We start from the raw sequence: 11,346 nt of genomic DNA, 5'->3' as shown, positions 1-11,346 counted from the left end.
TAAACTCATCCCCTAGTGGAGGGGGGGAACTACCCCTTAACCTCATCCCCTAGTGGAGGGAGGGGAACTACCCCTTAACCTCATCCTCTAGTGGAGGGGCGGGCACTACCCCTTAACCTCATCCCCTAGTGGAGGGGGGAACTACCCCTTAACCTCATCCCCTAGTGGAGGGGGGGAGGCACTACCCCTTAACCTCATCCCCTAGTGCAGGGTTGGGAACTACCCCTTAACCTCATCCCTAGTGGAGGGGTGGGCACTACCCCTTAACCTCATCCCCTAGTGGAGGGGGGGGGCACTACTGGTGAGTTGCTGCCCACCCCCTGTACTAGAGGACTGTGAGTTGCACCCCCTGTACTAGAGGACTGTGAGTTGCACCCCCTGTACTAGAGGACTGTGAGTTGTTGCCCACCCCCTGTCCTAGAGGACTGTGAGTTGTTGCCCCCTGTACTAGAGGATTGTGAGTTGCTGCCCCCTGTACTAGAGGACTGTGAGTTGTTGCCCACCCCCTGTACTAGAGGACTGTGAGTTGTTGTTGCTAGAGGACTGTGAGTTGCTGCCCACCCCTGTACTAGAGGACTGTGAGTTGTTGTCCACCCCCTGTACTAGAGGACTGTGAGTTGCACCCCCTGTACTAGAGGACTGTGAGTTGCACCCCCTGTACTAGAGGACTGTGAGTTGTTGCCCACCCCCTGTACCAGAGGACTGTGAGTTGTTGCCCACCCCCTGTACCAGAGGACTGTGAGTTGCTGCCCACCCCTGTACTATAGGATTGTGAGTTGCACCCCCTGTACTAGAGGACTGAGTTTCTGCCCACCCCCTGTACTAGAGGACTGTGAGTTTCACCCCCTGTACTAGAGGACTGTGAGTTTCACCCCCTGTACTAGAGGACTGTGAGTTGCACCCCCTGTACTAGAGGACTGTGAGTTGCTGCCCACCCCTGTACTAGAGGACTGAGAGTTGCTGCCCACCCCCTGTACTAGAGGACTGTGAGTTGCTGCCCCCTGTACTAGAGGACTGTGAGTTGTTGCCCACCCCCAGTACTAGAGGACTGTGAGTTGTTGCCCACCCCCTGTACTAGAGGACTGTGAGTTGCTGCCCCCTGCACTAGAGGACTGTGAGTTGTTGTCCACCCCCTGTACTAGAGGACTGTGAGTTGTTGCCCAACCCCTGTACTAGAGTACTGTGAGTTGTTGCCCACCACCTGTACCAGAGGACTGTGAGTTGCTGCCCACCCCCTGCACTAGAGGACTGTGAGTTGCACCCCCTGTACTAGAGGACTGTGAGTTGTTGCCCACCCCCTGTACTAGAGGACTATGAGTTGCTGCCCACCCCTGTACTAGAGGACTGTGAGTTGCTGCCCACCCCCTGTACTAGAGGACTGTGAGTTGCACACCCTGTACTAGAGGACTGTGAGTTGCACCCCCTGTACTAGAGGACTGTGAGTTGCTGCCCCCTGCACTAGAGGACTGTGAGCTGTTGTCCACCCCCTGTACTAGAGGACTGTGAGTTGTTGCCCACCCCTGTACTAGAGGACTGTGAGTTGTTGTCCACCCCCTGTACTAGAGGACTGTGAGTTGTTGTCCACACCCTGTACTAGAGGACTGTGAGTTGTTTCCCCCCCTGTACTAGAGGACTGTGAGTTGTTGCCCACCCCCTGTACTAGAGGACTGTGAGTTGTTGTCCACCCCCTGTACTAGAGGACTGTGAGTTGCACCCCCTGTACTAGAGGACTGTGAGTTGCTGCCCCTTGTACTATAGGACTGTGAGTTGCTGCCCCCTGCACTAGAGGACTGTGAGTTTTTGTCCACCCCCTGTACTAGAGGACTGTGAGTTGTTGCCCACCCCCTGCACTAGAGGACTGTGAGTTGTTGTCCACCCCCTGTACTAGAGGACTGTGAGTTGCTGTCCACCCCCTGTACTAGAGGACTGTGAGTTGCTGCCCCCTGTACTAGAGGACTGTGAGTTGTTGTCCACCCCTGTACTAGAGGACTGTGAGTTGCACCCCCCTGTACTAGAGGACTGTGAGTTGCACCCCCTGTACTAGAGGACTGTGAGTTGCTGCCCCCTGTACTAGAGGACTGTGAGTTGCTGCCCACCCCCTGTACTAGAGGACTCTGAGTTGCTGCCCACCCCCTGTACTAGAGGACTGTGAGTTGCAGCCCCCTGTACTAGAGGACTGTGAGTTGCAGCCCTCTGTACTAGAGGACTGTGAGTTGCACCCCCTGTACTAGAGGACTGTGAGTTGCATCCCCTGTACTAGAGGACTGTGAGTTGCATCCCCTGTACTAGAGGACTGTGGGTAGGGGATGTAGGGTCACTAGGGTATGAAGACAGATCAGTGGTTAGGACCAGCCACTATCTACTCCAGGTGAGGGGAGGGTCGACAAGAGGAGGGGACCCGTTTGAGCTTTTGAATTTTAAACTGTGAACTTTAACCCCTGGCCTCAGTAGCAGGGAGCACTGAGAGGCTTCCACTCCTTCTCTGTTTATATCTATATCAGTTCTTAGGGGTTTTGTAAAATCCCCAGGTTTTTCCCAGAATTCCTGGTTGGTTGGGCTCTGGATTCCCTCCTGATTCCAGGAATCTTCCAACCAGGATTTCTGGAAAACGTGAGAATGTGGGGTGGGGGGGTTAACCAGAATATTCCAACCCTGCTGGTTATATTTAACTGAACAGGTTGACCCAACCCTGCCTTAACCCCTGATCTAGGATCAGTTTTGCCTTCTGCCCTCTATTGGTAAAGGTAAGGGAGGACAGTCAGAAGACCTTATGGGTTGCACAATTCTGGCAACTTTCCCCCAAAAAATTTCCAGGTTTTCCAGAATCCCCAGTGGGAGGAATCTAGGATTTTCTAGGATTTCTGGGAAAGTTACAGGTATATTTTAAACCACAAGGACAGCTGATCTTAGATTTTGTGGTTAGGAGGTTAACTTTAACCTGGAGTATATTTAACTCTTAGATGGTAAATGTTAGATAATTGGTGCTTCCTTCTTCTCTTTTACTTCCTCATACCAGTCTGTCACTTCCTGTCCTTCTCACCAGTCTGCCACTTCCTGTGTTTCTTCTCACCAGTCTGTCACTTCCTGTCCTTCTCATCTTTTTCACCTGAAAAAGAAAAAAAATAACATATGTTCTCTGTACGTCTACCTGCCCTCACCCTCACCCTCACCCCCATCCCTCACACTCACCCTCACCCTCACCCTCACCCTCACCCTCACCCCCATCCCTCACCCACACTCCCATCCCTCACCCCCATCCCTCACCCCCATCCCTCACCCCCATCCCTCACCCTCACCCACACCCCCATCCCTCCTCCCCATTCCACATCCCCCTCCCTCACTCTTACCCCAATCCCTCACCCTCACCCTCACCCCCATCCCTCACCCCCATCCCTCACCCCCATCCCTCACCCTCACCCACACTCCCATCCCTCACCCCCATCCCTCACCCCCATCCCTCCTCCCCATTCCACATCCCCCTCCCTCACTCTTACCCCAATCCCTCACCCCCATCCCTCACCCCCATCCCTCACCCCCATCCTCACCCTCACCCTCACCCTCACCCCCATCCCTCACCCACACTCCCATCCCTCACCCCCATCCCTCACCCCCATCCCTCACCCTCACCCACACCCCCATCCCTCCTCCCCATTCCACATCCCCCTCCCTCACTCTTACCCCAATCCCTCACCCTCACCCTCACCCCCATCCCTCACCCCCATCCCTCACCCCCATCCCTCACCCTCACCCACACTCCCATCCCTCACCCCCATCCCTCACCCCCATCCCTCCTCCCCATTCCACATCCCCCTCCCTCACTCTTACCCCAATCCCTCACCCCCATCCCTCACCCCCATCCCTCACCCCCATCCCTCACCCCCATCCCACACTCCCATCCCTCACCCTCACCCTCACCCACACTCCCATCCCTCACCCCCCTCCCTCACCCCCATCCCTCACCCCATCCCTCACCCTCACTCACACTCCCATCCCTCACCCCCATCCCTCACCCCCATCCCTCACCCCCATCCCTCCTCCCCATTCCACATCCCCCTCCCTCACTCTTACCCCAATCCCTCACCCTCACCCTCACCCCCATCCCTCACCCCCATCCCACACTCCCATCCCTCACCCTCACCCTCACCCCATCCCTCACCCCCATCCCTCACCCCCATCCCACACTCCCATCCCTCACCCCCATCCCACACTCCCATCCCTCACCCTCACCCTCACCCCATCCCTCACCCCCATCCCTCCTCCCCATTCCACATCCCCCTCCCTCACTCTTACCCCAATCCCTCACCCCTCCTCACCCTCTGTCCCTCCTACCTCACCCCTCCTCACCCTCTGTCCCTCCTCCCTTCTCCCTCCCCCCTCCTCCCCCCTTTGCTCTATCTCTGTCCCTGCTCCCTCACCCCTCCTCACCCCTCCTCACCCTCTGTCCTTCCTACCTCACCCCTCATCACCCTCTGCCCCTTCTCCCTCACCCCTCCTCACCCTCTGTCTCTCCTCCCTCCCCCTTTCCTATATCTCTGTCCCTGGTCCCTCACCCCTCCTCACCCCTCCTCACCCTCTGTCCCTCCTACCTCACCCCTCCTCACCATCTGTCTCTCCTACCTCACCCCTCCTCACCCTCTGTCTCTCCTACCTCACCCCTCCTCACCCTCTGTCCCTCCTCCCTTCTCCCTCACCCCTCCTCACCCCTCCTCACCCTCTGTCCCTCCTACCTCACCCCTCCGTCTCTCCTACCTCACCCCTCCTCATCCTTTGTCCCTCCTACCTCACCCCTCCTCACCCTCTGTCCCTCCTCCCTTCTCCCTCACCCCTCCTCATCCCTCCTCACCCTCTGTCTCTCCTACCTCACCATTCATCACCCTCTGTCCCTCCTCCCTCACCCCTCCTCACCCGTCCTCACCCTCTTTCCCTCCTCCCTCACCCCTCCTCCCTCACCCGTCCTCACCCTCTTTCCCTTCTCCCTCACCCCTCCTCCTTCACCCCTCCTCACCCTCTGTCTCTCCTACCTCACCCCTCCTCCCTCACCCGTCCTCACCCGTCCTCACCCTCTTACCCTTCTCCATCACCCCTCCTCCTTCACCCCTCCTCACCCTCTGTCTCTCCTACCTCACCCCTCCTCCCCCATTCCAAGAGCTTTCTGTAAACAAGGTCCTTATTGCCCTTCACTGTCACCTGTAGAACTTACGTTTTGATGTGTTTTAAAGACAATGTGTTATAATGTTATAATATAATGTTATCATGTTATAATATGATGTAATAATGTTGGCTCAACGTGGGAAACCTGGAGAGATGTGCATGAATAGAAGGAAGGATGTATTTGTTGAGTATTGGAATAGGGCCATTGGGAAGGAAGGATGTATTTGTAGAGTATTGGAATGGGGCCCTTGGGAAGGAAGGATGTATTTGTAGAGTATTGGAATGGGGCCCTTGGGAAGGAAGGATGTATTTGTAGAGTATTGGAATGGGGCCCGTGGGAAGGAAGGATGTATTTGTAGAGTATTGGAATGGGGCCCGTGGGAAGGAAGGATGTATTTGTAGAGTATTGGAAAGGGGCCCTTGGGAAGGAAGGATGTATTTGTAGAGTATTGGAATGGGGCCCGTGGGAAGGAAGGATGTATTTGTAGAGTATTGGAATGGGGCCCTTGGGAAGGAAGGATGCATTTGTAGAGTATTGGAAAGGGGCCCTTGAGTTATTCACAGAAATTATGCTACATCTTCTCAGCTGTCTCTCCTTCTCTCTCCCCTTCCTCTCTCCTTCTCTCTCTCCCCCCACTCTCTCTCTATCCATCCCCCTCTTCCCCCCCTCCTATCTCTCCCCCTCCTCTCTCCTTCTCTCTCTCCCCCCACTCTCTCTCTATCCATCCCCCTCTTCCCCCCTCCTATCTCTCCCCCTCCTCTCTCCTTCTCTCTCTCCCCCCACTCTCTCTCTATCCATCCCCCTCTTCCCCCCCTCCTATCTCTCCCCCTCCTCTCTCCTTCTCTCTCTCCCCCCACTCTCTCTCTATCCATCCCCCTCTTCACCCCCCTCCTATCTCTCCCCCTCCTCTCTCCTTCTCTCTCTCCCCCCACTCTCTCTCTATCCATCCCCCTCTTCACCCCCCTCCTATCTCTCCCCCTCCTCTCTCCTTCTCTCTCTCCCCCCACTCTCTCTCTATCCATCCCCCTCTTCACCCCCCTCCTATCTCTCCCCCTCCTCTCTCCTTCTCTCTCTCCCCCCACTCTCTCTCTATCCATCCCCCTCTTCACCCCCCTCATATCTCTCCCCCTCCTCTCTCTTTCTCTCTCTCCCCCCACTCTCTCTCTATCCATCCCCCTCTTCCCCCCCTCATATCTCTCCCCCTCCTCTCTCTTTCTCTCTCTCCCCCCACTCTCTCTCTATCCATCCCCCTCTTCACCCCCCTCCTATCTCTCCCCCTCCTCTCTCTTTCTCTCTCTCCCCCCACTCTCTCTCTATCCACTATCTCTCCCCCCTCCTCTCTCTTTCTCTCTCTCCCCCCACTCTCTCTCTATCCACTATCTCTCTCCCCCTCCTCTCTCTTTCTCTCTCTCCCCCCTCCTATCTCTCCCCCCTCCTCTCTCTTTCTCTCTCTCCCCCCTTCTCTTTCTCTCTCCACTGCCAGTCGTTCTATTCTCATGCCCAGACAATCACCACAGCCCACTTCAGTTCATCTAGCGACTCCTCATCCGTCATACATGTGGAAAGCTGTACCTGACATCACACATGTTACATACTGTACCATCATACATGTTACATACTGTACCATCATACATGTTACATACTGTACCATCATACATGTTACATACTGTACCATCACACATGTTACATACTGTACCTGACATCATACATGTTACATACTGTACCATCATACATGTTACATACTGTACCATCATACATGTTACATACTGTACCATCATACATGCAGAAAGACACAAACTAACTCAACCAGAGATAGAAAGAGCAGGAGGGAGGGAGAGAGGAGAGAAGAAGAGAGAAAGGATAGAAGGAGAGATGAGGGGGAGAGAGGAGAGAGAGAGAGGAGGGGGAGAGATAAGGAGAGATGAGGGGGAGAGAGAAGGAGAGAGAGAGGAGGGGGAGAGAGAAAGGAGAGAGAGAAAGGCGAGAAGGAGAGAGGAGGTGGAGAGAGAAGGAGAGACAGGGAAGGAGAGAGGAGGGGGAGAGAGAGAAGGAGAGAGGAGGGGGAGGGAGAGGAGAGAGTGAGAAGGAGAGGAAGGGGAAGAGAGGGAGAAAAGGAGAGGGAGAGAGTGAGGAAAGAGAAGAGAGACGAGAGAGAGGAGGGAGAGAGAGGGAGAGAGACAGAGGGAGAGAGAGAGACTAGAGAGAGAGAGAGAGAGAGAGAGAGAGAGAGAGACTAGAGAGAGAGAGAGAGAGAGGGACTAGAGAGAGAGAGAGAGAGACATAGAGAGAGGGAGAGGGACTGAGGAAGAGAGAGAGAGAGAGAGAGAGACAGAGAGAGAGAGAGAGACTAGAGAGAGAGAGAGAGAGAGACTAGAGAGAGAGAGAGAGAGGGACAGAGGAAGAGAGAGAGAGAGAGAGAGAGAGAGAGAGAGAGAGAGAGAGAGGGACAGAGGAAGAGAGAGAGAGAGCCTCCTGCATTATGTGTCTATCCCCTTCTCTCTAAACGTTGACAAGTGTTTTATAGTGTAATGAAACATGAAAACAACACTAACACTAAGTTGACGATACAAATAGTCCACTTCTATCATGATAAATACGTGAACAATAAAGCTGTTTTAAAGTCTCTAAACTGTCTCAGTTATCATGCTGTGCTCTATACTCTATACCATTGCAACGTGACCCAGGGGGGGGAAGTGGGGAGAGGTCAAAGGTTGAGCGCCGGTCCAGATGACGAGCAGCGAGTGAAACGCGAAATGCTAATGATTTTAGCTTAACATGTACGTAACACCATTCACCTTGAATTAGCATCATTTAGTGAAGGTACATAATCGCGTTAAATTAGCATTTGTTAGCTTACATACCAATAGCACTAAACTAGCATTGTTAGCATACATACTTATAGCGAGTGAAACGCGAAATGCTAATGATTTTAGCTTAACATGTACGTAACGCCATAATAATATCACATTGTTACTGAACATAGATAATAACATTACATTGTTACTGAACATAGATAATAACATCACATTGTTACTGAACATAGATAATAATATCACATTGATATCACATTGATACTGAACATAGATAATAACATCACATTGATATCACATTGTTACTGAACATAGATAATAATATCACATTGATACTGAACATAGATAATAATATCACATTGTTACTGAACATAGATAATAACATCACATTGATATCACATTGTTACTGAACATAGATAATAATATCACATTGATACTGAACATAGATAATAATATCACATTGTTACTGAACATAGATAATAACATCACATTGTTACTGAACATAGATAATAATATCACATTGATATCACATTGATACTGAACATAGATAATAACATCACATTGATATCACATTGTTACTGAACATAGATAATAACATCACATTGATACTGAACATAGATAATAATATCACATTGTTACTGAACATAGATAATAACATCACATTGATATCACATTGTTACTGAACATAGATAATAATATCACATTGATACTGAACATAGATAATAATATCACATTGTTACTGAACATAGATAATAACATCACATTGATATCACATTGTTACTGAACATAGATAATAATATCACATTGATATCACATTGTTACTGAACATAGATAATAACATCACATTGATATCACATTGTTACTGAACATAGATAATAATATCACATTGATATCACATTGTTACTGAACATAGATAATAATATCACATTGATATCACATTGTTACTGAACATAGATAATAACATCACATTGATATCACATTGTTACTGAACATAGATAATAACATCACATTGTTACTGAACATAGATAATAACATTACATTGTTACTGAACATAGATAATAACATCACATTGTTACTGAACATAGATAATAATATCACATTGATATCACATTGATACTGAACATAGATAATAACATCACATTGATATCACATTGTTACTGAACATAGATAATAATATCACATTGTTACTGAACATAGATAATAACATCACATTGTTACTGAACATAGATAATAATATCACATTGATACTGAACATAGATAATAATATCACATTGTTACTGAACATAGATAATAATATCACATTGATACTGAACATAGATAATAATATCACATTGTTACTGAACATAGATAATAACATCACATTGATATCACATTGTTACTGAACATAGATAATAATATCACATTGATATCACATTGTTACTGAACATAGATAATAACATCACATTGATATCACATTGTTACTGAACATAGATAATAACATCACATTGTTACTGAACATAGATAATAATATCACATTGTTACTGAACATAGATAATAATATCACATTGTTACTGAACATAGATAATAACATCACATTGTTACTGAACATAGATAATAACATCACATTGATACTGAACATAGATAATAATATCACATTGTTACTGAACATAGATAATAACATCACCTTGTTACTGAACATAGATAATAACATCACATTGTTACTGAACATAGATAATAACATCACATTGTTACTGAACATAGATAATAACATCACATTTGAGTGGAATGTTTACTCATGTTTCCATTGTTTATTGTTTATTGCATTTGTTTTGGCGATGTAAACATACAGTTGAAGTCGGAAGTTTACGTACACTTAGGTTGGAGTCGTTAAAATTAGTTTTTTCAACCAATCCACAAATTTCTTGTTAACGAACTATAGTTTTGGCAAGTCGGTTAGGACATCTACTTTGTGCATGACACAAGTCGTTTTTCCAACAATTGTTTACAGACCGATTATTTCACTCTATCACAATTCCAGTGGGTCAGAAGTTTACGTACATTGTGTTGACTGTGCCTTTAAACAGCTTGGAAAATTTCAGAAAATGATGTCATGGCTTTAGAAGCTTCTGATAGGCTAATTGACATCATTTGAGTCAATTGTAGGTGTACCTGTGGATGTATTTCAAGGCCGACCTTCAAACTCAGTGCCTCTTTGCTTGACATCATGTGAAAATCAGAATAAATCAGCCAAGACCTCAGAAAAAAAATTGTAGACCTCGACAAGTCTGGTTCATCCTTGGGAGCAATTTCAAAATGCCTGAAGGTACCACGTTCATCTGTACAAACAATAGTACACAAGTATAAACACCTTGGGACAATGCAGCCGTCATACCGCTCAGGAAGGAGATGCGTTCTGTCTCCTAGAGATGAACGTACTTTGGTGCGAAAAGTGCCAATAAATCCCAGAACAGCAAAGGGCCTTGTAAAGATGCTGGAGGAAACAGGTACAAAAGTATCTATATCCACAGTAAAACAAGTCCTATATCGACATAACCTGAAAGGCCGCTCAGCAAGGAAGTAAGTAAGGCAGAAGCTACCTACATACCTGTCACGACTCCTACTGAATGTAGCTCCCCTTCCTGTTCGGGTGGCGCTCGGCGGTCGCCGTCGTCGTCGTCGTCACCGGCCTACTAGCTGCCACTGATCCTTTTTTTCCCCTTGTCTGTCTATTAGTTACACCTGTGTTTAATTAGGTTGTTATGTGGATATATTGAAGCAACATCTCAAGACATCAGTCAGGAAGTTAAAGCTTGGGTCGCAAATGGGTCTTCCAAATGGACAATGACCCCAAGCATACTTCCAAAGTTGTGGCAGAATGGCTTAAGGACAACAAAGTCAAGGTATTGGAGTGGCCATCACAAAGCCCTGACCTCAATCCCATAGAACATTTGTGGGCAGAACTGAAAAAGCGTGTGCGAGCAAGGAGGCCTACGAACCTGACTCAGTTACACCAGCTCTGTCAGGAGGCCTACAAACCTGACTCAGTTACACCAGCTCTGTCAGGAGGCCTACAAACCTGACTCAGTTACACCAGCTCTGTCAGGAGGCCTACAAACCTGACTCAGTTACACCAGCTCTGTCAGGAGGCCTACAAACCTGACTCAGTTACACCAGCTCTGTCAGGAGGCCTACGAACCTGACTCAGTTACACCAGCTCTGTCAGGAGGCCTACAAACCTGACTCAGTTACACCAGCTCTGTCAGGAGGCCTACAAACCTGACTCAGTTACACCAGCTCTGTCAGGAGGCCTACAAACCTGACTCAGTTACACCAGCTCTGTCAGGAGGCCTACAAACCTGACTTAGTTTCACCAGCTCTGTCAGGAGGAATGGGCCAAAATTTGTG

General features: G+C 48.8%; 1 protein-coding gene across 1 annotated transcript in view; it reads left to right on the top strand.

Moving 5' to 3' along the window:
• Positions 1-1,616, top strand: part of LOC118947068 (voltage-dependent calcium channel gamma-3 subunit-like) — a 56,846-nt gene extending 55,230 nt beyond the window's left edge. The window contains exon 5 of the mRNA XM_036972136.1: positions 1-1,616. This exon is cut by the window's left edge and continues 773 nt beyond it. The gene's annotated coding sequence lies outside the window, so the exon portion shown is untranslated.
• The last annotated feature ends 9,730 nt before the right edge of the window (positions 1,617-11,346 follow it).

The sequence above is a fragment of the Oncorhynchus mykiss genome, unplaced genomic scaffold (assembly GCF_013265735.2).
Source record: "Oncorhynchus mykiss isolate Arlee unplaced genomic scaffold, USDA_OmykA_1.1 un_scaffold_120, whole genome shotgun sequence".
Taxonomy (NCBI): Eukaryota; Metazoa; Chordata; class Actinopteri; order Salmoniformes; family Salmonidae; genus Oncorhynchus; species Oncorhynchus mykiss.
This window is presented reverse-complemented; position numbering and strand designations above follow the sequence as displayed.